The sequence below is a fragment of the Lissotriton helveticus genome, chromosome 5_1 (assembly GCF_964261635.1).
Source record: "Lissotriton helveticus chromosome 5_1, aLisHel1.1, whole genome shotgun sequence".
Classification (NCBI taxonomy): domain Eukaryota; kingdom Metazoa; phylum Chordata; class Amphibia; order Caudata; family Salamandridae; genus Lissotriton; species Lissotriton helveticus.
In genome coordinates this window covers 1622342507-1622361210 of record NC_136065.1, presented here as the reverse complement: position 1 = coordinate 1622361210, position 18704 = coordinate 1622342507, and the positions used below count along the sequence as shown (strand labels likewise).

The following is an 18704-nucleotide window of genomic DNA, read 5'->3' as shown; positions in this document are numbered from 1 at the left end:
TACCACTGTCAAAGCCCAGTTTATTGAGAAAAGCATCCATGGAAGAAGAAGTGTTGATTCGAAAATGGTTCTCCTCCAATTTCTCTCCACTTGCTAGAAATACAGAGTCTCCATTATAGCACAGAACAGAGTGTTAAATTCGGGGATGGAAGAGGATGAAAATGGGAAGTTTACTTATGGAGAGAACTGAGAAATGTCCTGTGTGCAAACACCAGTGTTGGACGAATGAATACATTTAAATAATGCCTCTAGATTGCTGGTATTTGTCTGTGCCTCAGTGGCCTAATGGATAAGGCACTGGCCTCCTAAGCCAGGGATTGTGGGTTTGAGTCCCATCTGAGGTGCAAACCAATGTCCACTCTTACTTTTCCAGAAAAATAAATATATTTATTACATGCTTCCTCTCAGAAGCTTATGAGGTATTAGGAACGTTGAAATGGTACCATTTTACTTCTGTACTCGTCAGAGTCATGTTGATGTTCTGGAACTACAAAGTCGATTTTTGAAACACCTGTCTTTGTCAGATGCATTTTTGACCCGGCAGAAGATATTCCTTTGGAAAAAATTATTTGAATTGGAATGGTGTAACTGTTGTTCCTAGAGGTGGTGAAAGGCTTTCAGCTACTTAAATAGGGCAAGCCGGGTTTCATGAAACGTATACAGCCTTTGAGTGTGTGTAAATTGGAATAGCCAGGAAGGAGCAGGTTGTACTACTTTCAAAACAGTTTCTCTCCACTTCTGAAAACATCCAGAGCTAAATAAAGCATAAACTGAGCTTTAATCTCATGAAGAAAGAGGTTTAAATGCAAAAATGAAAACAATAGCTTATCGTACTGGTGACATTCTCATTATATAAATTCCCAAAAAGTGATTTAATTGAAAGGAGCTGAAAAAAAAACAATGGTTTGTAAACCTAAATAACTATAAATAATATATTTTCCAACCTTGCATACCACCCACAGTATAAAAATAAATGCAGCAGAACACATGACCGCGTGGACTAATGGATAAGGCGTCTGACTTCGGATCAGAAGATAGAGGGTTCCAGTCCCTTCGTGGTCGGTTTTTGCCAATTGTCACTCAATTCAGGTTTCCATTCAGAATGGAAGCAGGCTCTTCCAATGCTCTTATAGCCATAATGTTCTCATTCCTAATTAATAAAAAAGTGGAGTACATACTGCACATTCATTTAGATTGCATCTTCAGTCTAAAATCTAGTGCATTTAAGTGGCAATAAAAAGTGCTTCTATGTACACGCACTGAATATGTACTAGGTTTGCAGAATTTTGACTTCACAGAATGGGTTTTTAGCTCAAGAGTGTGTAGATGAACTGCAAGGTGTGTAAGTATGTGTTCATGGAGTGCTTCAAGTGTAAAATCTGTATGATTTGTGCAGTTAAAGTGCTAATTTTGCCTACGAGAAAGAAAAGTACTACAGAAGAATTATAAAGGATTGGCACATTGGCTGCCTTTGCTGATGACACAGTTGGCTAATTTGTAAAGCACTGGTCTATTAAGTTGCAGAGTGTGGTTGAACTTGGTTAGTAGACTTGGTGCCTGTTTCTGTGTCCTGCTGAAGACAAGGACGGCTTGATACCACTGTCAAAGCCCAGTTTATTAAGAAAAGCATCCATGGAAGAAGAAGTGTTGATTCGAAAATGGTTCTCCTCCAATTTCTCTCCACTTGCTAGAAATACAGAGTCTCCACTATAGCACACAACTGAGTGTTAAAGTCGGGGATGGAAGAGGATGAAAATGGGAAGTTTACTTATGGAGAGAACTGAGAAATGTCCTGTGTGCAGACACCAGTGTTGGACGAATGAATTCATTTAAATAATGCCTCTAGATTGCTAGTATTTGTCTGTGCCTCAGTGGCCTAATGGATAAGGCACTGGCCTCCTAAGCCAGGGATTGTGGGTTCGAGTCCCATCTGAGGTGCAAACCAATGTCCACTCTTACTTTTCAAGAAAAATAAATATATTTATTACATGCTTCCTCTCAGAAGCTTATGAGGTATTAGGAACGTTGAAATGGTACCATTTTACTTCTGTACTCGTCAGAGTCATGTTGATGTTCTGAAACTACAAAGTCGATTTTTGAAACACCTGTCTTTGTCAGATGCATTTTTGACCCGGCAGAAGATATTCCTTTGGAAAAAATTATTTGAATTGGATTGGTGTAACTGTTGTTCCTAGAGGTGGTGAAAGGCTTTCAGCTACTTAAATAGGGCAAGCCGGGTTTCATGAAACGTATACAGCCTTTGAGTGTGTGTAAATTGGAATAGCCAGGAAGGAGCAGTTTGTACTACTTTCAAAACAGTTTCTCTCCACTTCTGGAAACATCCAGAGCTAAATAAAGCATAAACTGAGCTTTAATCTCATGAAGAAAGAGGTTTAAATGCAAAAATGAAAACAATAGCTTATCGTACTGGTGACATTCTCATTATATAAATTCCAAAAAAGTGATTTAATTGAAAGGAGCTGAAAAAAAACCCCAATGGTTTGTAAACCTAAATAACTATAAATAATATATTTTCCAACCTTGCATACCACCCACAGTATAAAAATAAATGCAGCAGGACACATGACCGCGTCGACTAATGGATAAGGCGTCTGACTTCGGGTCAGAAGATAGAAGGTTCGAGTCCCTTCGTGGTTGTTTTTTGCCAATTGTCACATAATTCAGGTTTCCATTCAGAATGGAAGCAGGCTCTTCCAATACTCTTATAGCCATCATGTTCTCAATCCTAATTAATAAAAAAGTGGAGTACATACTGCACAGTCATTTAGATTGCATCTTCAGTCTAAAATCTAGTGCATTTAAGTGGCATTAAAAAGTGCTTCTATGTACACGCACTGAATATGTACTAGGTTTGCAGAATTTTGACTTCACAGAATGGGTTTTGAGCTCAAGTGTGTGTAGATGAACTGCAAGGTGTGTAAGTAAGTGTTCATGGAGTGCTTCAAGTGTAAAATCTGTATGATTTGTGCAGTTAAAGTGCTAATTTTGTCTACGAGAAAGAAAAGTACTACAGAAGAATTATAAAGGATTGGCACATTGTCTGCCTTTGCTGATGACACAGTTGGCTAATTTGTAAAACACTGGTCTATTAAGTTGCAGAGGGTGGTTGAACTTGGTTAGTAGACTTGGTACCTGTTTCTGTGTCCTGCTGAAGACAAGGGCGGCTTGATACCACTGTCAAAGCCCAGTTTATTGAGAAAAGCATCCATGGAAGAAGAAGTGTTGATTCGAAAATGGTTCTCCTCCAATTTCTCTCCACTTGCTAGAAATACAGAGTCTCCATTATAGCACAGAACAGAGTGTTAAATTCGGGGATGGAATAGGATGAAAATGGGAAGTTTACTTATGGAGAGAACTGAGAAATGTCCTGTGTGCAGACACCAGTGTTGGACGAATGAATACATTTAAATAATGCCTCTAGATTGCTGGTATTTGTCTGTGCCTCAGTGGCCTAATGGATAAGGCACTGGCCTCCTAAGCCAGGGATTGTGGGTTCGAGTCCCATCTGAGGTGCAAACCAATGTCCACTCTTACTTTTCCAGAAAAATAAATATATTTATTACATGCTTCCTCTCAGAAGCTTATGAGGTATTAGGAACGTTGAAATGGTACCATTTTACTTCTGTACTCGTCAGAGTCATGTTGATGTTCTGAAACTACAAAGTCGATTTTTGAAACACCTGTCTTTGTCAGATGCATTTTTGACCCGGCAGAAGATATTCCTTTGGAAAAAATTATTTGAAGTGGATTGGTGTAACTGTTGTTCCTAGAGGTGGTGAAAGGCTTTCAGCTACTTAAATAGGGCAAGCCGGGTTTCATGAAACCTATACAGCCTTTGAGTGTGTGTAAATTGGAATAGCCAGGAAGGAGCAGTTTGTACTACTTTCAAAACAGTTTCTCTCCACTTCTGGAAACATCCAGAGCTAAATAAAGCATAAACTGAGCTTTAATCTCATGAAGAAAGAGGTTTAAATGCAAAAATGAAAACAATAGCTTATCGTACTGGTGACATTCTCATTATATAAATTCCAAAAAAGTGATTTAATTGAAAGGAGCTGAAAAAAAAAAGCAATGGTTTGTAAACCTAAATAACTATAAATAATATATTTTCCAACCTTGCATACCACCCACAGTATAAAAATAAATGCAGCAGGACACATGACCGCGTGGACTAATGGATAAGGCGTCTGACTTCGGGTCAGAAGATAGAAGGTTCGAGTCCCTTCGTGGTCGTTTTTTGCCAATTGTCACATAATTCAGGTTTCCATTCAGAATGGAAGCAGGCTCTTCCAATACTCTTATAGCCATCATGTTCTCAATCCTAATTAATAAAAAAGTGGAGTACATACTGCACAGTCATTTAGATTGCATCTTCAGTCTAAAATCTAGTGCATTTAAGTGGCATTAAAAAGTGCTTCTATGTACACGCACTGAATATGTACTAGGTTTGCAGAATTTTGACTTCACAGAATGGGTTTTGAGCTCAAGTGTGTGTAGATGAACTGCAAGGTGTGTAAGTAAGTGTTCATGGAGTGCTTCAAGTGTAAAATCTGTATGATTTGTGCAGTTAAAGTGCTAATTTTGTCTACGAGAAAGAAAAGTACTACAGAAGAATTATAAAGGATTGGCACATTGTCTGCCTTTGCTGATGACACAGTTGGCTAATTTGTAAAGCACTGGTCTATTAAGTTGCAGAGTGTGGTTGAACTTGGTTAGTAGACTTGGTACCTGTTTCTGTGTCCTGCTGAAGACAAGGACGGCTTGATACCACTGTCAAAGCCCAGTTTATTGAGAAAAGCATCCATGGAAGAAGAAGTGTTGATTCGAAAATGGTTCTCCTCCAATTTCTCTCCACTTGCTAGAAATACAGAGTCTCCATTATAGCACAGAACAGAGTGTTAAATTCGGGGATGGAAGAGGATGAAAATGGGAAGTTTACTTATGGAGAGAACTGAGAAATGTCCTGTGTGCAAACACCAGTGTTGGACGAATGAATACATTTAAATAATGCCTCTAGATTGCTGGTATTTGTCTGTGCCTCAGTGGCCTAATGGATAAGGCACTGGCCTCCTAAGCCAGGGATTGTGGGTTTGAGTCCCATCTGAGGTGCAAACCAATGTCCACTCTTACTTTTCCAGAAAAATAAATATATTTATTACATGCTTCCTCTCAGAAGCTTATGAGGTATTAGGAACGTTGAAATGGTACCATTTTACTTCTGTACTCGTCAGAGTCATGTTGATGTTCTGGAACTACAAAGTCGATTTTTGAAACACCTGTCTTTGTCAGATGCATTTTTGACCCGGCAGAAGATATTCCTTTGGAAAAAATTATTTGAATTGGAATGGTGTAACTGTTGTTCCTAGAGGTGGTGAAAGGCTTTCAGCTACTTAAATAGGGCAAGCCGGGTTTCATGAAACGTATACAGCCTTTGAGTGTGTGTAAATTGGAATAGCCAGGAAGGAGCAGGTTGTACTACTTTCAAAACCGTTTCTCTCCACTTCTGAAAACATCCAGAGCTAAATAAAGCATAAACTGAGCTTTAATCTCATGAAGAAAGAGGTTTAAATGCAAAAATGAAAACAATAGCTTATCGTACTGGTGACATTCTCATTATATAAATTCCCAAAAAGTGATTTAATTGAAAGGAGCTGAAAAAAAAACAATGGTTTGTAAACCTAAATAACTATAAATAATATATTTTCCAACCTTGCATACCACCCACAGTATAAAAATAAATGCAGCAGAACACATGACCGCGTGGACTAATGGATAAGGCGTCTGACTTCGGATCAGAAGATAGAGGGTTCCAGTCCCTTTGTGGTCGGTTTTTGCCAATTGTCACTCAATTCAGGTTTCCATTCAGAATGGAAGCAGGCTCTTCCAATGCTCTTATAGCCATAATGTTCTCATTCCTAATTAATAAAAAAGTGGAGTACATACTGCACATTCATTTAGATTGCATCTTCAGTCTAAAATCTAGTGCATTTAAGTGGCAATAAAAAGTGCTTCTATGTACACGCACTGAATATGTACTAGGTTTGCAGAATTTTGACTTCACAGAATGGGTTTTTAGCTCAAGAGTGTGTAGATGAACTGCAAGGTGTGTAAGTATGTGTTCATGGAGTGCTTCAAGTGTAAAATCTGTATGATTTGTGCAGTTAAAGTGCTAATTTTGCCTACGAGAAAGAAAAGTACTACAGAAGAATTATAAAGGATTGGCACATTGGCTGCCTTTGCTGATGACACAGTTGGCTAATTTGTAAAGCACTGGTCTATTAAGTTGCAGAGTGTGGTTGAACTTGGTTAGTAGACTTGGTGCCTGTTTCTGTGTCCTGCTGAAGACAAGGACGGCTTGATACCACTGTCAAAGCCCAGTTTATTAAGAAAAGCATCCATGGAAGAAGAAGTGTTGATTCGAAAATGGTTCTCCTCCAATTTCTCTCCACTTGCTAGAAATACAGAGTCTCCACTATAGCACACAACTGAGTGTTAAAGTCGGGGATGGAAGAGGATGAAAATGGGAAGTTTACTTATGGAGAGAACTGAGAAATGTCCTGTGTGCAGACACCAGTGTTGGACGAATGAATTCATTTAAATAATGCCTCTAGATTGCTAGTATTTGTCTGTGCCTCAGTGGCCTAATGGATAAGGCACTGGCCTCCTAAGCCAGGGATTGTGGGTTCGAGTCCCATCTGAGGTGCAAACCAATGTCCACTCTTACTTTTCAAGAAAAATAAATATATTTATTACATGCTTCCTCTCAGAAGCTTATGAGGTATTAGGAACGTTGAAATGGTACCATTTTACTTCTGTACTCGTCAGAGTCATGTTGATGTTCTGAAACTACAAAGTCGATTTTTGAAACACCTGTCTTTGTCAGATGCATTTTTGACCCGGCAGAAGATATTCCTTTGGAAAAAATTATTTGAATTGGATTGGAGTAACTGTTGTTCCTAGAGGTGGTGAAAGGCTTTCAGCTACTTAAATAGGGCAAGCCGGGTTTCATGAAACGTATACAGCCTTTGAGTGTGTGTAAATTGGAATAGCCAGGAAGGAGCAGTTTGTACTACTTTCAAAACAGTTTCTCTCCACTTCTGGAAACATCCAGAGCTAAATAAAGCATAAACTGAGCTTTAATCTCATGAAGAAAGAGGTTTAAATGCAAAAATGAAAACAATAGCTTATCGTACTGGTGACATTCTCATTATATAAATTCCAAAAAAGTGATTTAATTGAAAGGAGCTGAAAAAAAACCCCAATGGTTTGTAAACCTAAATAACTATAAATAATATATTTTCCAACCTTGCATACCACCCACAGTATAAAAATAAATGCAGCAGGACACATGACCGCGTCGACTAATGGATAAGGCGTCTGACTTCGGGTCAGAAGATAGAAGGTTCGAGTCCCTTCGTGGTTGTTTTTTGCCAATTGTCACATAATTCAGGTTTCCATTCAGAATGGAAGCAGGCTCTTCCAATACTCTTATAGCCATCATGTTCTCAATCCTAATTAATAAAAAAGTGGAGTACATACTGCACAGTCATTTAGATTGCATCTTCAGTCTAAAATCTAGTGCATTTAAGTGGCATTAAAAAGTGCTTCTATGTACACGCACTGAATATGTACTAGGTTTGCAGAATTTTGACTTCACAGAATGGGTTTTGAGCTCAAGTGTGTGTAGATGAACTGCAAGGTGTGTAAGTAAGTGTTCATGGAGTGCTTCAAGTGTAAAATCTGTATGATTTGTGCAGTTAAAGTGCTAATTTTGTCTACGAGAAAGAAAAGTACTACAGAAGAATTATAAAGGATTGGCACATTGTCTGCCTTTGCTGATGACACAGTTGGCTAATTTGTAAAACACTGGTCTATTAAGTTGCAGAGGGTGGTTGAACTTGGTTAGTAGACTTGGTACCTGTTTCTGTGTCCTGCTGAAGACAAGGGCGGCTTGATACCACTGTCAAAGCCCAGTTTATTGAGAAAAGCATCCATGGAAGAAGAAGTGTTGATTCGAAAATGGTTCTCCTCCAATTTCTCTCCACTTGCTAGAAATACAGAGTCTCCATTATAGCACAGAACAGAGTGTTAAATTCGGGGATGGAATAGGATGAAAATGGGAAGTTTACTTATGGAGAGAACTGAGAAATGTCCTGTGTGCAGACACCAGTGTTGGACGAATGAATACATTTAAATAATGCCTCTAGATTGCTGGTATTTGTCTGTGCCTCAGTGGCCTAATGGATAAGGCACTGGCCTCCTAAGCCAGGGATTGTGGGTTTGAGTCCCATCTGAGGTGCAAACCAATGTCCACTCTTACTTTTCCAGAAAAATAAATATATTTATTACATGCTTCCTCTCAGAAGCTTATGAGGTATTAGGAACGTTGAAATGGTACCATTTTACTTCTGTACTCGTCAGAGTCATGTTGATGTTCTGGAACTACAAAGTCGATTTTTGAAACACCTGTCTTTGTCAGATGCATTTTTGACCCGGCAGAAGATATTCCTTTGGAAAAAATTATTTGAATTGGATTGGTGTAACTGTTGTTCCTAGAGGTGGTGAAAGGCTTTCAGCTACTTAAATAGGGCAAGCCGGGTTTCATGAAACGTATACAGCCTTTGAGTGTGTGTAAATTGGAATAGCCAGGAAGGAGCAGTTTGTACTACTTTCAAAACAGTTTCTCTCCACTTCTGGAAACATCCAGAGCTAAATAAAGCATAAACTGAGCTTTAATCTCATGAAGAAAGAGGTTTAAATGCAAAATTGAAAACAATAGCTTATCGTACTGGTGACATTCTCATTATATAAATTCCAAAAAAGTGATTTAATTGAAAGGAGCTGAAAAAAAAAAACAATGGTTTGTAAACCTAAATAACTATAAATAATATATTTTCCAACCTTGCATACCACCCACAGTATAAAAATAAAAGCAGCAGGACACATGACCGCGTGGACTAATGGATAAGGCGTCTGACTTCGGATCAGAAGATAGAGGGTTCCAGTCCCTTCGTGGTCGGTTTTTGCCAATTGTCACTCAATTCAGGTTTCCATTCAGAATGGAAGCAGGCTCTTCCAATGCTCTTATAGCCATAATGTTCTCATTCCTAATTAATAAAAAAGTGGAGTACATACTGCACATTCATTTAGATTGCATCTTCAGTCTAAAATCTAGTGCATTTAAGTGTCAATAAAAAGTGCTTCTATGTACACGCACTGAATATGTACTAGGTTTGCAGAATTTTGACTTCACAGAATGGGTTTTTAGCTCAAGAGTGTGTAGATGAACTGCAAGGTGTGTAAGTATGTGTTCATGGAGTGCTTCAAGTGTAAAATCTGTATGATTTGTGCAGTTAAAGTGCTAATTTTGCCTACGAGAAAGAAAAGTACTACAGAAGAATTATAAAGGATTGGCACATTGGCTGCCTTTGCTGATGACACAGTTGGCTAATTTGTAAAGCACTGGTCTATTAAGTTGCAGAGTGTGGTTGAACTTGGTTAGTAGACTTGGTGCCTGTTTCTGTGTCCTGCTGAAGACAAGGACGGCTTGATACCACTGTTAAAGTCGGGGATGGAAGAGGATGAAAATGGGAAGTTTACTTATGGAGAGAACTGAGAAATGTCCTGTGTGCAGACACCAGTGTTGGACGAATGAATTCATTTAAATAATGCCTCTAGAGTGCTAGTATTAGTCTGTGCCTCAGTGGCCTAATGGATAAGGCACTGGCCTCCTAAGCCAGGGATTGTGGGTTCGAGTCCCATCTGAGGTGCAAACCAATGTCCACTCTTACTTTTCAAGAAAAATAAATATATTTATTACATGCTTCCTCTCAGAAGCTTATGAGGTATTAGGAACGTTGAAATGGTACCATTTTACTTCTGTACTCGTCAGAGTCATGTTGATGTTCTGAAACTACAAAGTCGATTTTTGAAACACCTGTCTTTGTCAGATGCATTTTTGACCCGGCAGAAGATATTCCTTTGGAAAAAATTATTTGAATTGGATTGGTGTAACTGTTGTTCCTAGAGGTGGTGAAAGGCTTTCAGCTACTTAAATAGGGCAAGCCGGGTTTCATGAAACGTATACAGCCTTTGAGTGTGTGTAAATTGGAATAGCCAGGAAGGAGCAGTTTGTACTACTTTCAAAACAGTTTCTCTCCACTTCTGGAAACATCCAGAGCTAAATAAAGCATAAACTGAGCTTTAATCTCATGAAGAAAGAGGTTTAAATGCAAAAATGAAAACAATAGCTTATCGTACTGGTGACATTCTCATTATATAAATTCCAAAAAAGTGATTTAATTGAAAGGAGCTGAAAAAAAACCCCAATGGTTTGTAAACCTAAATAACTATAAATAATATATTTTCCAACCTTGCATACCACCCACAGTATAAAAATAAATGCAGCAGGACACATGACCGCGTCGACTAATGGATAAGGCGTCTGACTTCGGGTCAGAAGATAGAAGGTTCGAGTCCCTTCGTGGTTGTTTTTTGCCAATTGTCACATAATTCAGGTTTCCATTCAGAATGGAAGCAGGCTCTTCCAATACTCTTATAGCCATCATGTTCTCAATCCTAATTAATAAAAAAGTGGAGTACATACTGCACAGTCATTTAGATTGCATCTTCAGTCTAAAATCTAGTGCATTTAAGTGGCATTAAAAAGTGCTTCTATGTACACGCACTGAATATGTACTAGGTTTGCAGAATTTTGACTTCACAGAATGGGTTTTGAGCTCAAGTGTGTGTAGATGAACTGCAAGGTGTGTAAGTAAGTGTTCATGGAGTGCTTCAAGTGTAAAATCTGTATGATTTGTGCAGTTAAAGTGCTAATTTTGTCTACGAGAAAGAAAAGTACTACAGAAGAATTATAAAGGATTGGCACATTGTCTGCCTTTGCTGATGACACAGTTGGCTAATTTGTAAAACACTGGTCTATTAAGTTGCAGAGGGTGGTTGAACTTGGTTAGTAGACTTGGTACCTGTTTCTGTGTCCTGCTGAAGACAAGGGCGGCTTGATACCACTGTCAAAGCCCAGTTTATTGAGAAAAGCATCCATGGAAGAAGAAGTGTTGATTCGAAAATGGTTCTCCTCCAATTTCTCTCCACTTGCTAGAAATACAGAGTCTCCATTATAGCACAGAACAGAGTGTTAAATTCGGGGATGGAATAGGATGAAAATGGGAAGTTTACTTATGGAGAGAACTGAGAAATGTCCTGTGTGCAGACACCAGTGTTGGACGAATGAATACATTTAAATAATGCCTCTAGATTGCTGGTATTTGTCTGTGCCTCAGTGGCCTAATGGATAAGGCACTGGCCTCCTAAGCCAGGGATTGTGGGTTTGAGTCCCATCTGAGGTGCAAACCAATGTCCACTCTTACTTTTCCAGAAAAATAAATATATTTATTACATGCTTCCTCTCAGAAGCTTATGAGGTATTAGGAACGTTGAAATGGTACCATTTTACTTCTGTACTCGTCAGAGTCATGTTGATGTTCTGGAACTACAAAGTCGATTTTTGAAACACCTGTCTTTGTCAGATGCATTTTTGACCCGGCAGAAGATATTCCTTTGGAAAAAATTATTTGAATTGGATTGGTGTAACTGTTGTTCCTAGAGGTGGTGAAAGGCTTTCAGCTACTTAAATAGGGCAAGCCGGGTTTCATGAAACGTATACAGCCTTTGAGTGTGTGTAAATTGGAATAGCCAGGAAGGAGCAGTTTGTACTACTTTCAAAACAGTTTCTCTCCACTTCTGGAAACATCCAGAGCTAAATAAAGCATAAACTGAGCTTTAATCTCATGAAGAAAGAGGTTTAAATGCAAAATTGAAAACAATAGCTTATCGTACTGGTGACATTCTCATTATATAAATTCCAAAAAAGTGATTTAATTGAAAGGAGCTGAAAAAAAAAAACAATGGTTTGTAAACCTAAATAACTATAAATAATATATTTTCCAACCTTGCATACCACCCACAGTATAAAAATAAAAGCAGCAGGACACATGACCGCGTGGACTAATGGATAAGGCGTCTGACTTCGGATCAGAAGATAGAGGGTTCCAGTCCCTTCGTGGTCGGTTTTTGCCAATTGTCACTCAATTCAGGTTTCCATTCAGAATGGAAGCAGGCTCTTCCAATGCTCTTATAGCCATAATGTTCTCATTCCTAATTAATAAAAAAGTGGAGTACATACTGCACATTCATTTAGATTGCATCTTCAGTCTAAAATCTAGTGCATTTAAGTGTCAATAAAAAGTGCTTCTATGTACACGCACTGAATATGTACTAGGTTTGCAGAATTTTGACTTCACAGAATGGGTTTTTAGCTCAAGAGTGTGTAGATGAACTGCAAGGTGTGTAAGTATGTGTTCATGGAGTGCTTCAAGTGTAAAATCTGTATGATTTGTGCAGTTAAAGTGCTAATTTTGCCTACGAGAAAGAAAAGTACTACAGAAGAATTATAAAGGATTGGCACATTGGCTGCCTTTGCTGATGACACAGTTGGCTAATTTGTAAAGCACTGGTCTATTAAGTTGCAGAGTGTGGTTGAACTTGGTTAGTAGACTTGGTGCCTGTTTCTGTGTCCTGCTGAAGACAAGGACGGCTTGATACCACTGTTAAAGTCGGGGATGGAAGAGGATGAAAATGGGAAGTTTACTTATGGAGAGAACTGAGAAATGTCCTGTGTGCAGACACCAGTGTTGGACGAATGAATTCATTTAAATAATGCCTCTAGAGTGCTAGTATTAGTCTGTGCCTCAGTGGCCTAATGGATAAGGCACTGGCCTCCTAAGCCAGGGATTGTGGGTTCGAGTCCCATCTGAGGTGCAAACCAATGTCCACTCTTACTTTTCAAGAAAAATAAATATATTTATTACATGCTTCCTCTCAGAAGCTTATGAGGTATTAGGAACGTTGAAATGGTACCATTTTACTTCTGTACTCGTCAGAGTCATGTTGATGTTCTGAAACTACAAAGTCGATTTTTGAAACACCTGTCTTTGTCAGATGCATTTTTGACCCGGCAGAAGATATTCCTTTGGAAAAAATTATTTGAATTGGATTGGTGTAACTGTTGTTCCTAGAGGTGGTGAAAGGCTTTCAGCTACTTAAATAGGGCAAGCCGGGTTTCATGAAACGTATACAGCCTTTGAGTGTGTGTAAATTGGAATAGCCAGGAAGGAGCAGTTTGTACTACTTTCAAAACAGTTTCTCTCCACTTCTGGAAACATCCAGAGCTAAATAAAGCATAAACTGAGCTTTAATCTCATGAAGAAAGAGGTTTAAATGCAAAAATGAAAACAATAGCTTATCGTACTGGTGACATTCTCATTATATAAATTCCAAAAAAGTGATTTAATTGAAAGGAGCTGAAAAAAAACCCCAATGGTTTGTAAACCTAAATAACTATAAATAATATATTTTCCAACCTTGCATACCACCCACAGTATAAAAATAAATGCAGCAGGACACATGACCGCGTCGACTAATGGATAAGGCGTCTGACTTCGGGTCAGAAGATAGAAGGTTCGAGTCCCTTCGTGGTTGTTTTTTGCCAATTGTCACATAATTCAGGTTTCCATTCAGAATGGAAGCAGGCTCTTCCAATACTCTTATAGCCATCATGTTCTCAATCCTAATTAATAAAAAAGTGGAGTACATACTGCACAGTCATTTAGATTGCATCTTCAGTCTAAAATCTAGTGCATTTAAGTGGCATTAAAAAGTGCTTCTATGTACACGCACTGAATATGTACTAGGTTTGCAGAATTTTGACTTCACAGAATGGGTTTTGAGCTCAAGTGTGTGTAGATGAACTGCAAGGTGTGTAAGTAAGTGTTCATGGAGTGCTTCAAGTGTAAAATCTGTATGATTTGTGCAGTTAAAGTGCTAATTTTGTCTACGAGAAAGAAAAGTACTACAGAAGAATTATAAAGGATTGGCACATTGTCTGCCTTTGCTGATGACACAGTTGGCTAATTTGTAAAACACTGGTCTATTAAGTTGCAGAGGGTGGTTGAACTTGGTTAGTAGACTTGGTACCTGTTTCTGTGTCCTGCTGAAGACAAGGGCGGCTTGATACCACTGTCAAAGCCCAGTTTATTGAGAAAAGCATCCATGGAAGAAGAAGTGTTGATTCGAAAATGGTTCTCCTCCAATTTCTCTCCACTTGCTAGAAATACAGAGTCTCCATTATAGCACAGAACAGAGTGTTAAATTCGGGGATGGAAGAGGATGAAAATGGGAAGTTTACTTATGGAGAGAACTGAGAAATGTCCTGTGTGCAGACACCAGTGTTGGACGAATGAATACATTTAAATAATGCCTCTAGATTGCTGGTATTTGTCTGTGCCTCAGTGGCCTAATGGATAAGGCACTGGCCTCCTAAGCCAGGGATTGAGGGTTTGAGTCCCATCTGAGGTGCAAACCAATGTCCACTCTTACTTTTCCAGAAAAATAAATATATTTATTACATGCTTCCTCTCAGAAGCTTATGAGGTATTAGGAACGTTGAAATGGTACCATTTTACTTCTGTACTCGTCAGAGTCATGTTGATGTTCTGGAACTACAAAGTCGATTTTTGAAACACCTGTCTTTGTCAGATGCATTTTTGACCCGGCAGAAGATATTCCTTTGGAAAAAATTATTTGAATTGGATTGGTGTAACTGTTGTTCCTAGAGGTGGTGAAAGGCTTTCAGCTACTTAAATAGGGCAAGCCGGGTTTCATGAAACGTATACAGCCTTTGAGTGTGTGTAAATTGGAATAGCCAGGAAGGAGCAGTTTGTACTACTTTCAAAACAGTTTCTCTCCACTTCTGGAAACATCCAGAGCTAAATAAAGCATAAACTGAGCTTTAATCTCATGAAGAAAGAGGTTTAAATGCAAAATTGAAAACAATAGCTTATCGTACTGGTGACATTCTCATTATATAAATTCCAAAAAAGTGATTTAATTGAAAGGAGCTGAAAAAAAAAAAACAATGGTTTGTAAACCTAAATAACTATAAATAATATATTTTCCAACCTTGCATACCACCCACAGTATAAAAATAAAAGCAGCAGGACACATGACCGCGTGGACTAATGGATAAGGCGTCTGACTTCGGATCAGAAGATAGAGGGTTCCAGTCCCTTCGTGGTCGGTTTTTGCCAATTGTCACTCAATTCAGGTTTCCATTCAGAATGGAAGCAGGCTCTTCCAATGCTCTTATAGCCATAATGTTCTCATTCCTAATTAATAAAAAAGTGGAGTACATACTGCACATTCATTTAGATTGCATCTTCAGTCTAAAATCTAGTGCATTTAAGTGTCAATAAAAAGTGCTTCTATGTACACGCACTGAATATGTACTAGGTTTGCAGAATTTTGACTTCACAGAATGGGTTTTTAGCTCAAGAGTGTGTAGATGAACTGCAAGGTGTGTAAGTATGTGTTCATGGAGTGCTTCAAGTGTAAAATCTGTATGATTTGTGCAGTTAAAGTGCTAATTTTGCCTACGAGAAAGAAAAGTACTACAGAAGAATTATAAAGGATTGGCACATTGGCTGCCTTTGCTGATGACACAGTTGGCTAATTTGTAAAGCACTGGTCTATTAAGTTGCAGAGTGTGGTTGAACTTGGTTAGTAGACTTGGTGCCTGTTTCTGTGTCCTGCTGAAGACAAGGACGGCTTGATACCACTGTTAAAGTCGGGGATGGAAGAGGATGAAAATGGGAAGTTTACTTATGGAGAGAACTGAGAAATGTCCTGTGTGCAGACACCAGTGTTGGACGAATGAATTCATTTAAATAATGCCTCTAGAGTGCTAGTATTAGTCTGTGCCTCAGTGGCCTAATGGATAAGGCACTGGCCTCCTAAGCCAGGGATTGTGGGTTCGAGTCCCATCTGAGGTGCAAACCAATGTCCACTCTTACTTTTCAAGAAAAATAAATATATTTATTACATGCTTCCTCTCAGAAGCTTATGAGGTATTAGGAACGTTGAAATGGTACCATTTTACTTCTGTACTCGTCAGAGTCATGTTGATGTTCTGAAACTACAAAGTCGATTTTTGAAACACCTGTCTTTGTCAGATGCATTTTTGACCCGGCAGAAGATATTCCTTTGGAAAAAATTATTTGAATTGGATTGGTGTAACTGTTGTTCCTAGAGGTGGTGAAAGGCTTTCAGCTACTTAAATAGGGCAAGCCGGGTTTCATGAAACGTATACAGCCTTTGAGTGTGTGTAAATTGGAATAGCCAGGAAGGAGCAGTTTGTACTACTTTCAAAACAGTTTCTCTCCACTTCTGGAAACATCCAGAGCTAAATAAAGCATAAACTGAGCTTTAATCTCATGAAGAAAGAGGTTTAAATGCAAAAATGAAAACAATAGCTTATCGTACTGGTGACATTCTCATTATATAAATTCCAAAAAAGTGATTTAATTGAAAGGAGCTGAAAAAAAACCCCAATGGTTTGTAAACCTAAATAACTATAAATAATATATTTTCCAACCTTGCATACCACCCACAGTATAAAAATAAATGCAGCAGGACACATGACCGCGTCGACTAATGGATAAGGCGTCTGACTTCGGGTCAGAAGATAGAAGGTTCGAGTCCCTTCGTGGTTGTTTTTTGCCAATTGTCACATAATTCAGGTTTCCATTCAGAATGGAAGCAGGCTCTTCCAATACTCTTATAGCCATCATGTTCTCAATCCTAATTAATAAAAAAGTGGAGTACATACTGCACAGTCATTTAGATTGCATCTTCAGTCTAAAATCTAGTGCATTTAAGTGGCATTAAAAAGTGCTTCTATGTACACGCACTGAATATGTACTAGGTTTGCAGAATTTTGACTTCACAGAATGGGTTTTGAGCTCAAGTGTGTGTAGATGAACTGCAAGGTGTGTAAGTAAGTGTTCATGGAGTGCTTCAAGTGTAAAATCTGTATGATTTGTGCAGTTAAAGTGCTAATTTTGTCTACGAGAAAGAAAAGTACTACAGAAGAATTATAAAGGATTGGCACATTGTCTGCCTTTGCTGATGACACAGTTGGCTAATTTGTAAAACACTGGTCTATTAAGTTGCAGAGGGTGGTTGAACTTGGTTAGTAGACTTGGTACCTGTTTCTGTGTCCTGCTGAAGACAAGGGCGGCTTGATACCACTGTCAAAGCCCAGTTTATTGAGAAAAGCATCCATGGAAGAAGAAGTGTTGATTCGAAAATGGTTCTCCTCCAATTTCTCTCCACTTGCTAGAAATACAGAGTCTCCATTATAGCACAGAACAGAGTGTTAAATTCGGGGATGGAAGAGGATGAAAATGGGAAGTTTACTTATGGAGAGAACTGAGAAATGTCCTGTGTGCAGACACCAGTGTTGGACGAATGAATACATTTAAATAATGCCTCTAGATTGCTGGTATTTGTCTGTGCCTCAGTGGCCTAATGGATAAGGCACTGGCCTCCTAAGCCAGGGATTGAGGGTTTGAGTCCCATCTGAGGTGCAAACCAATGTCCACTCTTACTTTTCCAGAAAAATAAATATATTTATTACATGCTTCCTCTCAGAAGCTTATGAGGTATTAGGAACGTTGAAATGGTACCATTTTACTTCTGTACTCGTCAGAGTCATGTTGATGTTCTGGAACTACAAAGTCGATTTTTGAAACACCTGTCTTTGTCAGATGCATTTTTGACCCGGCAGAAGATATTCCTTTGGAAAAAATTATTTGAATTGGATTGGTGTAACTGTTGTTCCTAGAGGTGGTGAAAGGCTTTCAGCTACTTAAATAGGGCAAGCCGGGTTTCATGAAACGTATACAGCCTTTGAGTGTGTGTAAATTGGAATAGCCAGGAAGGAGCAGTTTGTACTACTTTCAAAACAGTTTCTCTCCACTTCTGGAAACATCCAGAGCTAAATAAAGCATAAACTGAGCTTTAATCTCATGAAGAAAGAGGTTTAAATGCAAAATTGAAAACAATAGCTTATCGTACTGGTGACATTCTCATTATATAAATTCCAAAAAAGTGATTTAATTGAAAGGAGCTGAAAAAAAAAAAACAATGGTTTGTAAACCTAAATAACTATAAATAATATATTTTCCAACCTTGCATACCACCCACAGTATAAAAATTAATTCAGCAGAACACATGACCGCATGGACTAATGGATAAGGCGTCTGACTTCGGGTCAGAAGATAGAGGGTTCAAGTCCCTTCGTGGTCGTTTTTTGCCAATTGTCACACAATTCAGGTTTCCATTCAGAATGGAAGCAGGCTCTTCCAATACTCTTATAGCCATCATGTTCTCATTCCTAATTAATAAAAAAGTGGAGTACATACTGCACAGTCATTTAGATTGCATCTTCAGTCTAAAATCTAGTGCATTTAAGTGGCATTAAAAAGTGCTTCTATGTACACGCACTGAATATGTACTAGGTTTGCAGAATTTTGACTTCACAGAATGGGTTTTTAGCTCAAGTGTGTGTAGATGAACTGCAAGGTCTGTAAGTATGTGTTCATGGAGTGCTTCAAGTGTAAAATCTGTATGATTTGTGCAGTTAAAGTGCTAATTTTGCCTACGAGAAAGAAAAGTACTACAGAAGAATTATAAAGGATTGGCACTTTGGCTGCCTTTGCTGATGACACAGTTGGCTAAATTGTAAAGCACTGGTCTATTAAGTTGCA

The 18704-nt window shown here is 38.5% G+C and overlaps 10 non-coding genes across 10 annotated transcripts; all 10 read left to right on the top strand.

Annotated features, from left to right (window-relative positions):
• Nucleotides 1-271: 271 nt before the first annotated feature.
• Nucleotides 272-344, top strand: TRNAR-CCU (transfer RNA arginine (anticodon CCU)). The gene has a single exon. It is a non-coding gene; the product is annotated as a tRNA-Arg (tRNA).
• A 1521-nt stretch (nucleotides 345-1865) lies between these two features.
• On the top strand, nucleotides 1866-1938 carry TRNAR-CCU (transfer RNA arginine (anticodon CCU)). Its single transcript has one exon. It is a non-coding gene; the product is annotated as a tRNA-Arg (tRNA).
• A 1523-nt stretch (nucleotides 1939-3461) lies between these two features.
• Nucleotides 3462-3534, top strand: TRNAR-CCU (transfer RNA arginine (anticodon CCU)). Its single transcript has one exon. It is a non-coding gene; the product is annotated as a tRNA-Arg (tRNA).
• Nucleotides 3535-5057: 1523 nt separating this feature from the next.
• On the top strand, nucleotides 5058-5130 carry TRNAR-CCU (transfer RNA arginine (anticodon CCU)). The gene has a single exon. It is a non-coding gene; the product is annotated as a tRNA-Arg (tRNA).
• Nucleotides 5131-6651: 1521 nt separating this feature from the next.
• TRNAR-CCU (transfer RNA arginine (anticodon CCU)) lies at nucleotides 6652-6724 on the top strand. Its single transcript has one exon. It is a non-coding gene; the product is annotated as a tRNA-Arg (tRNA).
• Nucleotides 6725-8247: 1523 nt separating this feature from the next.
• Nucleotides 8248-8320, top strand: TRNAR-CCU (transfer RNA arginine (anticodon CCU)). Its single transcript has one exon. It is a non-coding gene; the product is annotated as a tRNA-Arg (tRNA).
• Nucleotides 8321-9718: 1398 nt separating this feature from the next.
• Nucleotides 9719-9791, top strand: TRNAR-CCU (transfer RNA arginine (anticodon CCU)). Its single transcript has one exon. It is a non-coding gene; the product is annotated as a tRNA-Arg (tRNA).
• Nucleotides 9792-11314: 1523 nt separating this feature from the next.
• Nucleotides 11315-11387, top strand: TRNAR-CCU (transfer RNA arginine (anticodon CCU)). The gene has a single exon. It is a non-coding gene; the product is annotated as a tRNA-Arg (tRNA).
• Nucleotides 11388-12785: 1398 nt separating this feature from the next.
• On the top strand, nucleotides 12786-12858 carry TRNAR-CCU (transfer RNA arginine (anticodon CCU)). Its single transcript has one exon. It is a non-coding gene; the product is annotated as a tRNA-Arg (tRNA).
• Nucleotides 12859-15853: 2995 nt separating this feature from the next.
• On the top strand, nucleotides 15854-15926 carry TRNAR-CCU (transfer RNA arginine (anticodon CCU)). The gene has a single exon. It is a non-coding gene; the product is annotated as a tRNA-Arg (tRNA).
• Nucleotides 15927-18704: the final 2778 nt, after the last annotated feature.